The 14,529-nt window shown below is 47.1% G+C and overlaps 1 protein-coding gene across 5 annotated transcripts in view; it reads left to right on the top strand.

Moving 5' to 3' along the window:
* CD46 (CD46 molecule) overlaps positions 1–14,529 on the top strand; it is a 251,230-nt gene that overhangs the window by 18,182 nt on the left and 218,519 nt on the right. The window contains exons 11-15 of one of the 5 annotated variants that reach the window (XR_007509980.1): positions 4,437–4,603; positions 5,531–5,637; positions 5,969–6,092; positions 10,349–10,427; positions 14,061–14,165. The exons of 1 other annotated variant lie outside the window; for it this stretch is intronic. The gene's annotated coding sequence lies outside the window, so the exon portion shown is untranslated. Of the gene's footprint in view, positions 1–4,436; positions 4,604–5,530; positions 5,638–5,968; positions 6,186–9,484; positions 10,329–10,348; positions 10,428–12,455; positions 13,885–14,060; positions 14,166–14,529 lie in introns of those variants that run through there. 3 more of the 5 variants (XR_007509982.1, XR_007509981.1, XR_007509983.1) reach the window with 3 other exon arrangements.

Below are 14,529 nucleotides of genomic sequence, written 5' to 3'. Positions count from 1 at the left end.
CACAGTCAAGGAATGAGTCAGACCAAGGCCAGGTGCAGGACAGAGGGGTGTGACAGTGCAAGTGGTGACCTGTAAGGGGAATTGAAATGAGTGAACTTCTAAGGTTTCAAAAAAGCTTCCTCAGCCTGGAGGAGTGTGTAACTGCATCTGTTTGTTGTGCAGTTCTGTTACTGCGTGGTGTTGTGTAGGTCAGGTATGGACAAATGTGCCCTAACTTGCAGTCTGAGCCAGTCATTAGCGTGTAATGCTTTCTCTGTCAGCAGTAGCACTGACCTAGGCTGAGTAAAGGTAGGGTAGATGCTGCATTGCTTAGTGAAGTTGATGCTTGTGACTAGAAGATGGCTTTAGAGATGCTGCTGCTATTATGGGCAGCAAAAACATGTACTTCCTTCCTGAGTTTATGCATAATGGGGATTTTTTTTTCCTTGATTAGGACCAGAATAAAAACTCCAGATCACATTCCTGAGTTGAACGTAGCCCATTCCTTTAGTCCTACTATTGTAGCCGTACAATTGCGGTATAAATAGTAAAGTTAAAAGCTGGGCACTCTGCGTCTGCAACCCTTGTGCTATCTGCCCCCCCACCCACAAAAACCAAAGGTAGGCTGAACACTGGACTGTGGCATGCTGCGGGTAAAAGCCTGTAGAGCCTTTTGTCCCATTTAGCTCTAGTTGAGCAATGGGACAGTCAGGCCTGCTTGACATTTGAGTCACTAATTTCAATTCCTATTAAGGGTAATCTGTCAGAGCACTCACTAGCATTTGTCTAAGCGTGCTGAACTGTCAACAAGCTGCCTATCATTCTAACCCATTTTTTAAAATGGTCCAATTGTTCAAGGATTTGAGGATGAGGGATGGCCACGTTTTTGTTTGCTCGCTTGTTTTATGTAGGGAGAAGCAGCTTTTCCAGATAATTTAGGGCGGGCCAGGTGATAGGTAGTGTCTGTGATGGCTGAAATTTGGCTTGTGATGAGGTCTGAGAGGTGCATCTTAGCCTTTTCTCTTTGCATGGTAGCCTCCCTGAAGGCACACTAGTGTGTGGTTAACTCCTGCTGCTTTGAGTGAGTTTTGATAGAGCTTGTTCCCAGCAAGGCTTTGGTGCCAACCAGGATTCTCCTAAACGATGCTGAGCCACAGTCTGGCAGTCAGCATTGGCAAACAGGTATTGGTGGTTTGGATGCAGCGAACCTCATTTTGAGGGCAAGACAATTCAACACTAGCATTGACCCAGGCACACTGGGTGATGTGATGGACTATATCAGCCTTCGTTTTATGGTTCTGCCATACTGATCCATGTTTTCTGGGGTGCTTGGGTCTAACAAAGGAGGCTAAAAAAAAGTGCAAGAGACCTTTAATTTGCAGATTACAGATCTTTTGGAGAAACTTGGAGATAGTTCATAACAGTGCAACATCACTAAAATAATTAGGATTTATTCGCAAGACCTGTTTTTTTTAAATCCCAGAACTTTGTTTCAGACTGTTGAGTAAAATATAACCCTTATTTGCTATTTGCTATTCCTTGCCCCAAAGCTATTCTGAACTGAAGGGAGTGGTTTTAGCATGGTGACCATTCTAGGAGTGCTAGATACTATGGCTACAGTTTCTAATCTTGTGATTCCCACCTGCTGGTCTGAAACTGCTTTGACTTGCCTGGAGTCATACAGTTTTCTTCCACCTTTGCTTTCATGAGAGTTCCTAGGCAAAACCACAGCCTGTTCGGAGGGCACAGGAACAACTGAACCACTGAATCCTATGGAGGATTTCAGATTTCAAAAGGAACAATAAGGTGAAACTGGGCAAACTTACATAGGGGAAGAAAGCATTGCACTTACATGACCTAGGTCATGGAAGAGCAGTAGGAAGGTGCAGCAATGAAAACTCATCGAATTTAGCCATACACAGCTTGACTGACTAGCACATTATAAAACTAACTACACTAAAAAGAATTATCCACAAAAGTAGCTGAAACCAGAAGAGTAATTTTCTGTTCCTAACTTCTGTACCTAAGCATCACTTTAGAATATAAAGTATTGATTGCAGGTCTTGAAAGCAGTCACAGGGAGATTATTGTTGTGATTTGTATAGTCAGTTGAGGAACATAGTGTTCCCCCCACACTACCGATCCAGCCACTTTAGGTAATGTCAAGGGAAGTTGTATTTTTCTTTGTGTCGTTCAAGAGACAAAAGAATGTCCTGTGCTAGTGAAGAGCATAAGAAAACAAATACTGCCAGATGTTCACTGAAGTATAACTTGCCCTTAAACCAGACATTTGAAAACATGCCTTCACTACCCTGCCATATCTTAACACCATCCGCAGTAGAAGGACCTGGCAAGAAGCTGGAGAAAAGCATTGGCCGAACTCCTGGCTGACTCCCCTGAACACATGAGCTGTTTGGTTTGTACCTGTTCCCAGGATTTCCATCATTTGTCTATCACTGAAACTTCACTGTATGTTTGAAAGCATCGTCAATGTTTAAGAAGCACTTACGCTGTATATCCAAATTCAAAACCAGTGGCTGCTGTTGGACACCTACTGTGCACCATTTGCACTAGATAAAGAGTGTTTGTGTGGGGAGCTGAAGAGATGTGCTTAACTCAGAAATAGCTCTCTTCCTTGGAAAGCTTAAGGTCTGAATCACGCTGTGTTGGCTCAGTTTTTAGCAGACAAGCTATCACATATGCCTCCCTGTAGGCGAAGAGTCGTCACTGGCATCAGGATTAGCAGCCAGGTTCTTTCCCTTTGAAAACTAGAGAATAACGATACCAAAGGCTAAAGCTGACTTTAAGCACGGTCAGGGCAGGAGGTGGCCCGGGGCTGGAGGTTTGAGGAGGTGGGCTAGCAACACTGTGAGGAGGAAGGGTCCACTCGTGTCTGTGCTTGGCCTGCACTGGCCCCCGTGTTCCTCTCTGTTCAAAAGGAGCCAGATAACATACCCCCAAATTGAACTTTGTTATTGCCAAGATGGGGACAAAATAAGTTATTTTCCTCAAGGTCCTTGAGGCATTAACCACTCTGCTGCCTATGAAGCTAAGAAGACTAGAGCCAGCCCTGACATATCCATGGTTGATGTTGCCCTGAGTCAACTGAAAATACTAGTGACACGGACAAATAGGAACACCGGAGAAAAATGTGGAAACCTGGGAGGGGACAAGACAGCTATTGAGCCAAGGCACCTAAAACTGAAAGCACGTGAGAGACAACACTAGCTTGACAGACACTGGTGAACTCAGAGCAGCCTGTGGAGTCCACCTGATAACGACTACAGGAACAAAAATGCAAATATATGCAGACACTTTTTTCTTTTTTTTCTGGAACACAGTGTAAGTTGATGCCTAATCCTTAAATACATGCCACTCCTGATTCCCAGCAGTCCAGAGGAAGCCTTGGGGGAAAAGGGGATGAGGAAACTAGTGCAAAGTTTTTGTAGTTAGCTCAAGAAACAAATTATAGATATGGATTTTAAAATGCTTCAGAGATGCAGAATTTTTTGGAGCTACAGTTTTGGACTCAGTGCCCACTACTGCAGTAGCACTAATTTTCAAGCCTCACCTCCAGGTTCAGGACTCAAGCACTGCCACAGTTTTAAGAAATGTGGATTGGAAGTTCCTGAACCAACTGGTTGCTGACAATGAGTCAGGGGAATGACCTTGCAGCAGGCAGCTCATGCATGGTACCTCTCTCGGAGCCTTGCCAGTATAAACGGCACTGGCATCTCTGAATGCTGTTGAAACCATTTTGTGACATTCTCGCATTGGCCTTTTCTACTGCTGCCTTTGCACCAAAACTTTTGGGTGGGCGAGAAGAGAATAGAGTACTCCCTTCTTGTTCCATAACAAGGGCATCTTTGCAACCTAGGCTTGGGACTCTTTATACCTATATACAGATATATAAAGGATACGGGCAACTCGTATCTCTTGCCTACGTATCTGTCCATTAGCGTCAGTGATACAGATACTTAACTGACTTAAATCTTACCCTCCCCCCCAGCCACACCCATATTAAACTGTAAGAAAACACTGTGAACAAGTTTTAGAAAAAATACATGGCAGCAGTGAATTTTCTGGATAGGTCTGGAAGTGATTTGTAAGAGGAGTGAGGGTAGAATACTTGGCATTTGGACATTTTAATGAATTTTCCCAAATAAGAAAAGAAAAACATTTGCTCATAGACTTTAAGCTTGTCACAGCATCAGTAAAGCGCCTGACAGAGAGCCCAATGCTGTGTTTGTATGACATGGAAATTAACAGCAGCAGCAGCAGCACTGCCGGCTTAAAGTCTACTCTGCGAGCAATAAAATGGCTAGGGGTGCTGTCGTGTTCATTCCTTCACCATTTGTGGGTGGTAAAATAGGTGGATGCCAATATCCTTGCCACTTCAGGTGTGGTTGCAAACTTTTAACATCAATATTAAATTAATGTTTCTAACCGTATTCAAGCTTGTGCCCTCACCAGCTCAACTCCGTAAAGCACAGACAGGAACCAACAGCAAAATCGGACTGCGTCACAGATGTAACATGACCATCGGCAAAACAAGTGCAGAAGGAGATCATGGCTGCCTCGTCAGTGAGAGAGCTTTCCTTCGATATCAAAGACGAATAAGATGGTAATGCTTTTAAATGTATGTCTTGAGCATTTGCAATCCTTAACTTTCTTTACCAAATTTTGTGGTCCTTGAACGGTCAAGACTCCCAAGAAAATTGCATGTATTTTACCAACAGACCCAACGCATTAACAAACACTGCGTCATAATGCCGCACTAAGGCTGAGATACACAATAAACCCCACTTTACAAAGGAAGGAAACCAAAATACAGAAAAATGAATCGCCTTACACAATGTCACACACACAAGTGTCAGAGGGAGGAAGAAATCACAGCTTTCCGAAGTCCTTTTGTGGCAATATGCAGAAAACCATCATGGAACAGTTAGCCATGTACAGTAACAATACCATCCCTATGCGCAAAATCATTAGCGTCCTACAGAAATATGCCGTGTCCCCTTCTTAGCCTTGTTTCTTGCCAGTTCCACAGATTTACCTGCTGACGGTAACCTCAATTCCTGAGTAATGAGATTTACAGCCGAAGTTTAACATTGAAATAACTCCTCTTTATCTCTGTCTTCTTACCCTCCCTGCACTTAGTCACAATTAAACTATCACTGTGGCAAAAAGATGGTCACAAAAGGAATGAAACCAAATGCATGCCTACGCTGAACGTAGATACTCAAAAAGTACACATATGCCTGAGCAAGTATACTGGTTGCTAGTTGCATCTCCTTTCAAAGGACTGAGAAATGTCATGAAGAAGCACTAGCTTTGCAAATTAATGGGGTCCTCCACCCCAGAACAGTGATGGGGAAAAAATGCAAAGGGTTGTCCCTTCAGACAGCACTCGGTAAAAAGAGACTCAACCCACACGTCTTCCATGCAACCAAGCATCGTTTCTTAGTCCTGGCTATACAGAATTACCTCTGTGGCTGCCTTGTACTGTTCCTATACGTGTGTGTATTTATGCCTGTCCATCTTGCTGCAGGGACCACCATTGTTGCTGCTATTCCTGTTGTTCCCCTGCTCTGCGGAACTGGCGCTGCAGGAGGCAAGGATGCTCCAAGGGAGCCAGCTACAGCCAGCGAAGGCTCAGTGAGTCAGGAGGGGTTGTGACGACTGCAGTAAGAGTCTGAAATTCCCTATGGAGTCTGGCGGAAAAGGAGGGGAGGCAAGAAAGGTGGCGACGGGAAAGAGGAAAAAAGCGGGGAGTGGCACCTACTGTCTGTTTTCTTCTTCCCTCCCTGTTCCTACCACCGCACTGCCGTTGGAAATGGCATCCTCCCCTCTATGGTACTGCGCAAAGGAGTGGAGTCGGGGATAAAACCGCAGCGCGTACGGCCTTTGTAACCACACAACCAAAATTCGGTCGGGGTGGGTGTACGTGTGTAAATACAGCCCTTCTCTCTCTCTCCCTCTCTCTCAGACTGCCGTTCAGAGGACAGGGTGCTGCTGAAGTAATGGAGACGCAAGACGCAGTATGTTTGAGCCGGTTCTGAACCCAGCGGTTGTTGCTAAACAACCCGACCTGACGCTTGAGATGTCAACGAGTGAGTAATACAGATTAAATGCTTATGCTACCATATCCTTAAACTTGTTTAAGCCTCGATATGATGAAAGCCTATGGAATAATGTTCCCTGCCGTATGAGAAAGCAAAGTTACCACTCCACTGCATAATCGGGAGACTTCCTCGGCCAGAAGGACCAAACTCAAAGCTGGTTGTGTCCTCAGCACTTCCAGGCAGAGTTGCCATCTTCATTGCTGGTCGCTTTAAGAAGAGAGGTGAAAAGATAGTATAGTAAATGGTTAAGAGAGAGAAATGTTCTCCCCTTCATTTCCTCATCCTCTCTCTGTAGCTGCTCTGCGCCCCCAGTCTCCCGTTCATCCTTACCCAGGCCTTCCCAGTCCTTCACGCCCTGTTTTCGAACGCTGTTACGTCTTTTGCAAGCCATTACAGACCCGTCACTTAGGGCTGTCTTCAGCTCTCCCCCCGACAGTTACCGAGCCTGTGGCAAACTCACGCTTATGCAAACAAAAGCTGAGTTTGGGCAAGAGTCTTTCTCACTTCTTTAATTATTCCCACGACATAATTTCCAGGTGCAACCCCTGCCCCAAGCAGTTTACAGCCCTGCTAACGCTTCACCACCTTATAAGGGAGAAGGAAGCAAGCGAGCGAGCGAGGAGAAAAGCCCCAGACCCCAGTACTTTCCCCTTCCCCGCCGTTCGCAGCTCTGACACGTCATCGTGGCAACCGCGCGGCGAAACGAAACCTCCCCGGCACCCGCGCGGGGCGCCCCGGGGCTGCGAGGTGGGGTACCCGCCGTTAACCGAGGGGTTAACGGCTCCTTCCCTGCCCGCTGCCCCTGCCCGAGGGGGGCCCGGCAGCCCCCCGGGAGCAGCGTCGGGCAGGGGAGCGGGCAGGGGAAGCTGCCGGCACTTTGAAGCAAGTGAAATCGACGTTGAGATTTGACACCCAGTCCTCGACCAATCCGGGAGGGCTTTTCACCTGCCATCACCTCCTCCGCCAATCGGACGGCGCCTTTGGGCTGAGAGCCCTCCCCGGCCAATGGGGAGCCAGCTCTGCCACTTAGTTAATGATGCAGCAGTACAGGGAAGACTATCACATGTGAGCTGGAAGGCTGCCAACATGGAGACACGGAGAGAGCAAGGTAAACAACTTTCCAACGCCAAAATGATGACATTTAATCCCTAAATGCTAGCTTCCCGTCTCGACTCATCCTTAACCCCTTTCAGCTGGTGTGGAAGCGTCTGGAAGGCACCGTCTACCTGTCCCCAGTGCTTTTTAAAAACTGGACGACATGCCCTGCAATGATCACTGCGTCACCGTTTACCACTTTCCGAACTACGCAGTGACAAACCTCCAAGCTCTGAAACGCAGAGCGCCTGTTAACCCCTCCACCGAGCCCTCGCCAACATGCCAGCCTTTAGGGAGACGGGGGGGAATAAAAAGCCCAGACAAAACACGAAAACAGCAGTCTTTGCAAAGTTGTCATCTCTCCCCCACGACTACTACCCTCCTCTGCAGTACAGCAATGCCGGCAAGAGTGACATTAGTACAACCTGTGCCGTCGTTCCATTGAGAAAACAGCTCTGACGCAGAACAGAGCAATCATACCCAGCCAAAATAATAATAAAGGCACTTTGGGATCCGAACTTAGGGACGCCGGGGGAAAGGGACGCCCTGCAAATAATTAAAATACGCAGATGCAGCTCAAGCCCCATCCTGATCAAAGGGTACGTACGTGGGAAAGACGAACCGGACCGGAGAGCTCTGCCCGTGCACCATCTGCGCAGTCCTCAGCCCTCCGCTCGCTGTGTAGCGCCGCAGAATAGAAGGTTCCAGAAATTTCCTTTCCGTTAACCCTTTCGGCGTCTGCCCACTCTCCCTCCCCGCGGGATTAAGCGCGCCGGGTCTCCAGCATCGTCAATGGGCGAAGCCTCCTACGCCAACCGAGCCCAAATATGATCTTTAAATGACACTGGATGGTGGCAGGAGCCCACTCCCTGATGTTGGTGTTACTTCTCTTTCTGGAGCCCTCTCTGCCTCTCTTGCTGCCTCTCTCCCCTCTTGCTGCAGCAGGGCTGTTGCTGGTAGACCTATCGACGGAGCTTGCTCTCTCACTCTCTCGCTGAGCTCTGTGACGCAGCTCTAAATTCTCCAGCCTGCTCCCTGTGTTATAAGAGCGGAACTGCAGCTTTCCAGGGAGCCCGTGCCAGCGGTGCCAGGGCCAGGCAAACCGAGGGGAACGTCGCTCCTGGACTCTGCACCTTTTTTTGGTAATTATTATGTTCCTCACCTCTCTTTCTGTGCTTCCTCCAAGGCTCTCAGCCCCGCATCTCCTTCTCTGCTTCTGAGTCATACTTACTAGGTTAACTCTTTTAGGATTGGTAGTCAGCAATACAAATCTCGAACAAGCGCAGCTGAAACCACAGCCAACTTTGTGGTGGTTTCTGCTTTAAAAAAACCAAAGCAAATCTTCTTGGCTCTAAAAAACAAAAACACACACACGCACACACACACGTTCCAGTAGAGAGTTAGTGCTTTTTGATTAACTGTTTCGGTGACAGGAACCATTACTTGACTCCCTAAAATAAAATATTTTAGGCCTATGTGTTGCAAATGCTCAGCAGGCAGTTACCCTGAAGCACAAGGCAACTTAAAAGGAACTGCTCCTGTGAACGAACACAGGTCTTCTGGGCATAAAAGCACGAGGCTACTGCTGGACCCACAAGACCCTGCTATGCTGGCCGCAGGACATTGATCTTCAGCCACTGGGCAGGTGCCTGGTGTAAGATAAGGTACTGAAAGTGCTAGAAAGCTATCGGCTCTTCTTAATCTGAACAGTATTAATAAGTGTTACCATACACAGATACAAAATGCTCGGCGTAGGCAGGGGAACTAATAACTGCATTCCTGGAGTCACCAGAATCCAATAATCTCTGTCAAAGAAAGTCCACGAACAGCTATGTATTTCAGCACAGCAGGCTTCACCAGGCCAGAAAAATTTTGCAGACGAACACTCTCTCTCTCCTTGCCTCTGCCCCCCGAGACCGTCCCTTGCATTAACTCCGGTGCCTTCAGTCAACTTCAGCACCAGGCAGGAGAAGCAGTGCTCTCCTGTCTTGTAGCCTCAAAACCGGAAAATGTGGAGGAGGATCAGTGGTAGATACAGCATCTGGGAATCAAAGAGAAGCTAATGGAGAGCCAGCACTGTACGAGGGAGTTCATGCGTCAGTCTGCATATACAAAAGAGAGCGCGAGAGAGCCAGCAGTCCATTTGAAAAACACAGAATCAAGAGAGAGATCACTACTACACAGCTACACCTGCCATTTTAATTCCGGACTTCAGAGCTGGCTGTGAGCTTTGGGTTTTTCACTACAACCAAAGCTGAAGTAACCACTATTTTTTCTCTTCGCAGCGTCTGAAGAGCCTGAGCTATTTTGGGATTTGTCTGTACTACACTGAAAATGACACCTGTTACGCACAGACACAAATGAGAAGAATTGCAAGCTCCCGGTTTCTCAGATACGATTCTACAAAAAAAAAAGAAAAAGATCCTATGAGCTAGGGACCTGGGAGAGCAGCACAGGCTCTCAGTGTGGGGTGAAGGGGGTGACCCTTGTGAATTGAACAGTCAGACACCAGTACAAAAAAATGTAATAGGTCCGTTGTAGCTGATGCAAGGGGAAATCAAACCTCCATGTGACCAAAAGAAGCAGTGTTTGATCAACTAAATGCCACAAGACATGGTTTCTTATGCAATCAAACCCGTGGGACTTCAAGCCTTACATATACGCTTTGTGGCCAAAGCTGAAGCATTAACTACTTCAGTTAATGAAGGTAAAATTGTAAGAGCACTACGGCTACTTAAATGAGTCACCCAGCAGTGATACTCACTAAAGTAGGCCAGTGTTTTATGTGATGTTAAGCTGTCAGTGCTGGTTTCAGTAACCCCTGAGTTATCTCAGAAGCTCCACCAACATGGCAGGGTCAGAGCGGATTTTCCGCATTCCCCGTTTTCCCCGCCAGCGTGCGGCTGATTTACAACACACCAGCGCTGTGCAGACGAGACAGAGGCCATCTCGCTGGACCCGCGAGACCTGGCGAAGCTCTGAACATGATTGCGTACAGCACTGGAGCAAGATAAAAGACTCGGAGCCTCAGAAATGGGACAGTTGACTGGTGCTTTTAGCTCACAGCAATTTTGTCAGTCTCGTGGTATATTAAGAAAATAAAATGGAACTTTGATTTATTTCAAATTATATCTTTTGGTTGCTTTCAGGGGAAAAGCAGCGTTTATTTTATGGTTTGCTTTCATTTGAAAATCACCAGCCGTGGAACATTTCTACCTTTACCTGACTGTAAGTATTTACTTTATGGTGGCACTCAGGCTCCCGAGAAGACTCAGACGCACTGCACTGGGAAACACTTAAGTGCGTAACTAAGAAAACATGGCACAATGGAAAGCTTCAGCACTCAGAACTGAATTATGAGGCCCCCCAAAAATAAAGTCATCTTCTCACGCTGTTGGTCAGGATCTGGCATTCTCTGTGAGCTGAAGTAAGGAGCTAGATGCCATGATTCCACAGTAGAAATCTAGGCTGCTTTTCTGTTTTAAGCGGAGCGCATGTACGTGTTTTGTTACTGAGGGGGGTGGGGGTGGGGTATTACTTTTTTTTTCCCTCCAAACTCTGTCTAAAAGCAGGAGGCAGAACTTTGGTTTTCTAAGAACTGACTACGAGGAAGCAAAGTCCTGGGCTAGAAAGCAAGCTTAGTAAATGGAAATGGTCCACGGCCGTGGTCAGAGGCAGGGGAGATCTGTCTCACCATGCAAATGGTAGTGTAAGTATCCATTTCAAAGCGAGGAGTCACCTAATAGCTGACTACAACTCTGCCATGGGTGCTTACATGGGACTTAAAAAAAAAGAAAAAGTTTTGATCGTGCTAGGCAATTTAACAAGATATCACAACTTACAGCCGGAACAGTTCAGGCTGGGTGTTAGAGGAAAAAAGAATTTCTTCAGGAGGGTGGGAGGGATTGAGCCCCAGGCATCGCTACCAAGTCTGCTGGCAATTGACGGTTTCCCTCGGCATCATGAAAGGATGAGGGAGCAATTCATCAGTGGGCAGAGGAAGCGTGGGCTTGCCGCTGCTTATATGCCAAACCGTACGTAAAGGTGCATCCTCAGTTCTCTGGCATCTCCCATGCTATTTTCTGCTGTCGTGCTACAATGACCTTAATATAATAACATGCGAAGTCTGACGTTACAAAAATGTAACCCTCCTGCACATCACTGTTGGTACTGTGGGTGATAAAATAACCTCAGCCATCTACTGAGGAAGGTCCTTGGTCTTTTTAATGACGAAGGAAACCCTCGTGGTACTACCCGCACTTTCAGCTTCCTGCTGGTGAAGCCTTGGCTCAGGTTTCGGTTTAAATGCCATCGGCCACACCTTCCTCCGACTGCAGGAAACTGCGATTGTTAAAATCAGGGCATGTTCCTGTTTAACTAAAAGGCTGAGATCAAATAATCCAAAGGCCTCGACTATGCCAAACAAATTCCTGCCCAAGACATAGCAAGTCTGTGCAGCTGTAAATCTATAACCCCTCGACCTCAATATCCATGTAAATGACATCTCGGCACATCACTGTGGGGAGCAGTTAGTAATAAACGGAAGGAGCAAAGATTCAGGCAAAGGTGGACAGGGAAATGTAAAAGTTAACAATAATAAAGCTCAGCACAATGTTCTTCAAGGTTTACTGACCCAAAGTCCTGAAAGTTGCTTTAAAATGCAAAATAGTACATTTTTCAAATGCTGATACGGAATAGCTCTTTTTCAAAATGTGGAATTTGCAAGTGCTACCTCTTCCTCACAAAACACTCACAACCTCAGCGACATGATGTTTTCCAACGAAAATCTATTTCGGCACAGAATTCCCAGCCAGCTCCATTCAGGGAATACCAGCAGAAACAGTAACACGATAGCCCATCTGCCAGGACCGTTTCCCCTAACACTCACCGATCAGAGGGTGGTTGATTTTTAAAATTTTCTTTTAATCTGAATGTTGTAATAGAACATTGTCCTTAAAAAAAAAAAACCCAAAAAACTTATTTAACTCTTTGCTATAGTAAAACAATTGTCTACATTGACTGCAAATAAAGAAGTAATGTTAGTTGTTACTTACGGAGACTGGCAAGTTTTTAATGTTTGCTCATTTAAAATTAATGTAATTTTGCATATGGGAAGGCTGAATTAAATAAAGGTTAAATAATTTGACCCACATTGTATGCAGAATCAGGGTCAAAGCTGATATGGAAATTCGGGAGTTCCTTGCTCCCAGATTTTACTCAAGTTGTGCCTCTTGCTAATTATAGTCCTTATTGCAGAGAAGGCCCCCAGTCAATTAGTGAGACGTGACCATCATCTGAAACAGAAGCTGCCGGAACAGTGTGGCTTTCAGAGGAAATTGATAGGAAATTATTTCGAAGAGGCACTTTCTTTCATTTTTCAAAGAAAAGCAGAAATAAGACATTGACGTCTTCCTTCTATTTTCACATGTGCATGGACAACAACAGACAATTCACAGTCTCACAGTGCTATCCTAACGGTCACCAGGACACACAGATTTCCAGGAAACTGGAGACTTGCAACTCCAAAATAGGAGTATTTGCTAAGACAGCTACCAAAGTCCACGAAGGGATATTCTACATGCTGTACCACGCATCAGGTTTCGTTCCACTGTGACAACAGTAGAAAAGTCACGGAGTAACAACAAACATTTAGCTTTAGGTTTTTTTCTGAAAGGTTTATTGTTTTCCAGACAAGCTTCGTTAGTGAATGCCAGAGAAATGGCCAGCACTTCCTCCTCTTGCCAGCCCAGCGCGTACGCACGCTGTGATTCTCACCGGGGCCCCAACCAACAGGAGGAAGAGCAGGCAGGCTTATAAATAGCAATAAACCCCCTTCGGAAACAGTTTTGAAGTTGATTCCGTGCGCCTGCTTGTGTGTGCACGACGGACTCTGCACAAAGATGGGGGTAGTTCTCTTTGGGGGTGGTTCAAGGGAATTGGTTGGAACAGCTGGCGTTGAGATCAAAAGACTGCCGAGCCAGAGGTGCGTGTTCCTTCCCAAGAACTGTCGGGGATGCGTTGGGATTGGGTAGTCACATTTGCATAAAACGTTTGCATTCTTCGTGCAAACCTAGCCCACGCAACAAAGCAGGCACTGAAATGGAAGCCTGCGGGTGAAAAACCTAGCCCTGCCTTTGAAAACCCGGACTCCTGGAATTTACCCCGTGAAGTCTGAGAGAATCCCAGCTGGAAGAGCTGGGATCCTTTTCAAAGAGGTGGCACCACATTAACATACAAGCTGCTTCAAAGCAGAGCTTAGGCCCTGCGCTGAAGACGAGTTCGAGGTATTTCGCATCCTCGACCGACAGCTCCGCTCGCTCTGCTCGCCGTCTTCCAGCGTTCCTGACCGGCCCGATGTCAGAAATTCTGCTTGAGGTCGGCGAGGCGGCTGCCCCGGCCCCCCCGGCTGCTCTGCCCATGCTGGGAGAGGGAGCGGGGACAGCCAGGCTCCCCGAGCTGCAGCCTTTGCTCAGTTCCAAATCTAAGGAGCCAACAGCGCTGAGACAAAAGTAATTATTTCAGCTATTAGTTGCTAAGAATAGAGCCGGCGGGGGTGCTGTGCATGGCTGAGGTGCACTGGCAGCACAGTCGGAGGTAGCAGGGATTGCAGTGGAAGCACAGAAATAGCCGTTCTCCACGCTCAGCACTTCGAAGCTTCATGAGTCACTAAAATACATGGAAGGGGGGGGGGGGGGGGGGGGGGGGGGGGGGACACGACAGACAGGTGGGGTGTAGCGGAAAATACTCCCTGCCCCTACACGTAAAGCAGAACGTGCCCCTGGGCCGACTTGTATTTTCTGGGGGAGAACGGCATTTTTGGTGAGGAGCCTGTTTTTCCCTAAAAGGCGAGCATCTCCCCAGCCCCCAGGCAGTGGACCACCCTCACGCTTCCCACCCAGCGGAGAGCGCGGCTGTTCCGACCGAGGACCAATTCCAGCAGACCTGATGCCCGGACGCCGCTTACAGGTACCGATCCCCTGCCCGGGGCGGGACACACGGCCCTTGGGAAGGCACCGGGGCAGCTCCTTCCTCCCACCGCCCCGGTGCCTGCCCCTCTGGCCAGTCTCACACGGGGCATGAATATTTACAAAAGTCAAACATTACTGGGGGGGGGTGCAGCGGGAGGGAGGAATCTATTGATCTCGATCCAACTGTGTTTCACGGTGTTTTCCTAACTAACTGCTAATCTTACTTGAAGTTCCCTTTACAAATACATTATAAAAGGTCAAACATATGAACAGCAGATATTTAAATACGGGATCAGTAAATGACAAGGTGCTCGGCTGGCTGTTCAGAGATGTCTTTAACATCTTGTCCTGATGCTATTTAG

Source organism: Accipiter gentilis, chromosome 29 (genome assembly GCF_929443795.1).
Source record: "Accipiter gentilis chromosome 29, bAccGen1.1, whole genome shotgun sequence".
NCBI classification, from domain to species: domain Eukaryota; kingdom Metazoa; phylum Chordata; class Aves; order Accipitriformes; family Accipitridae; genus Astur; species Astur gentilis.
This window is presented reverse-complemented; position numbering and strand designations above follow the sequence as displayed.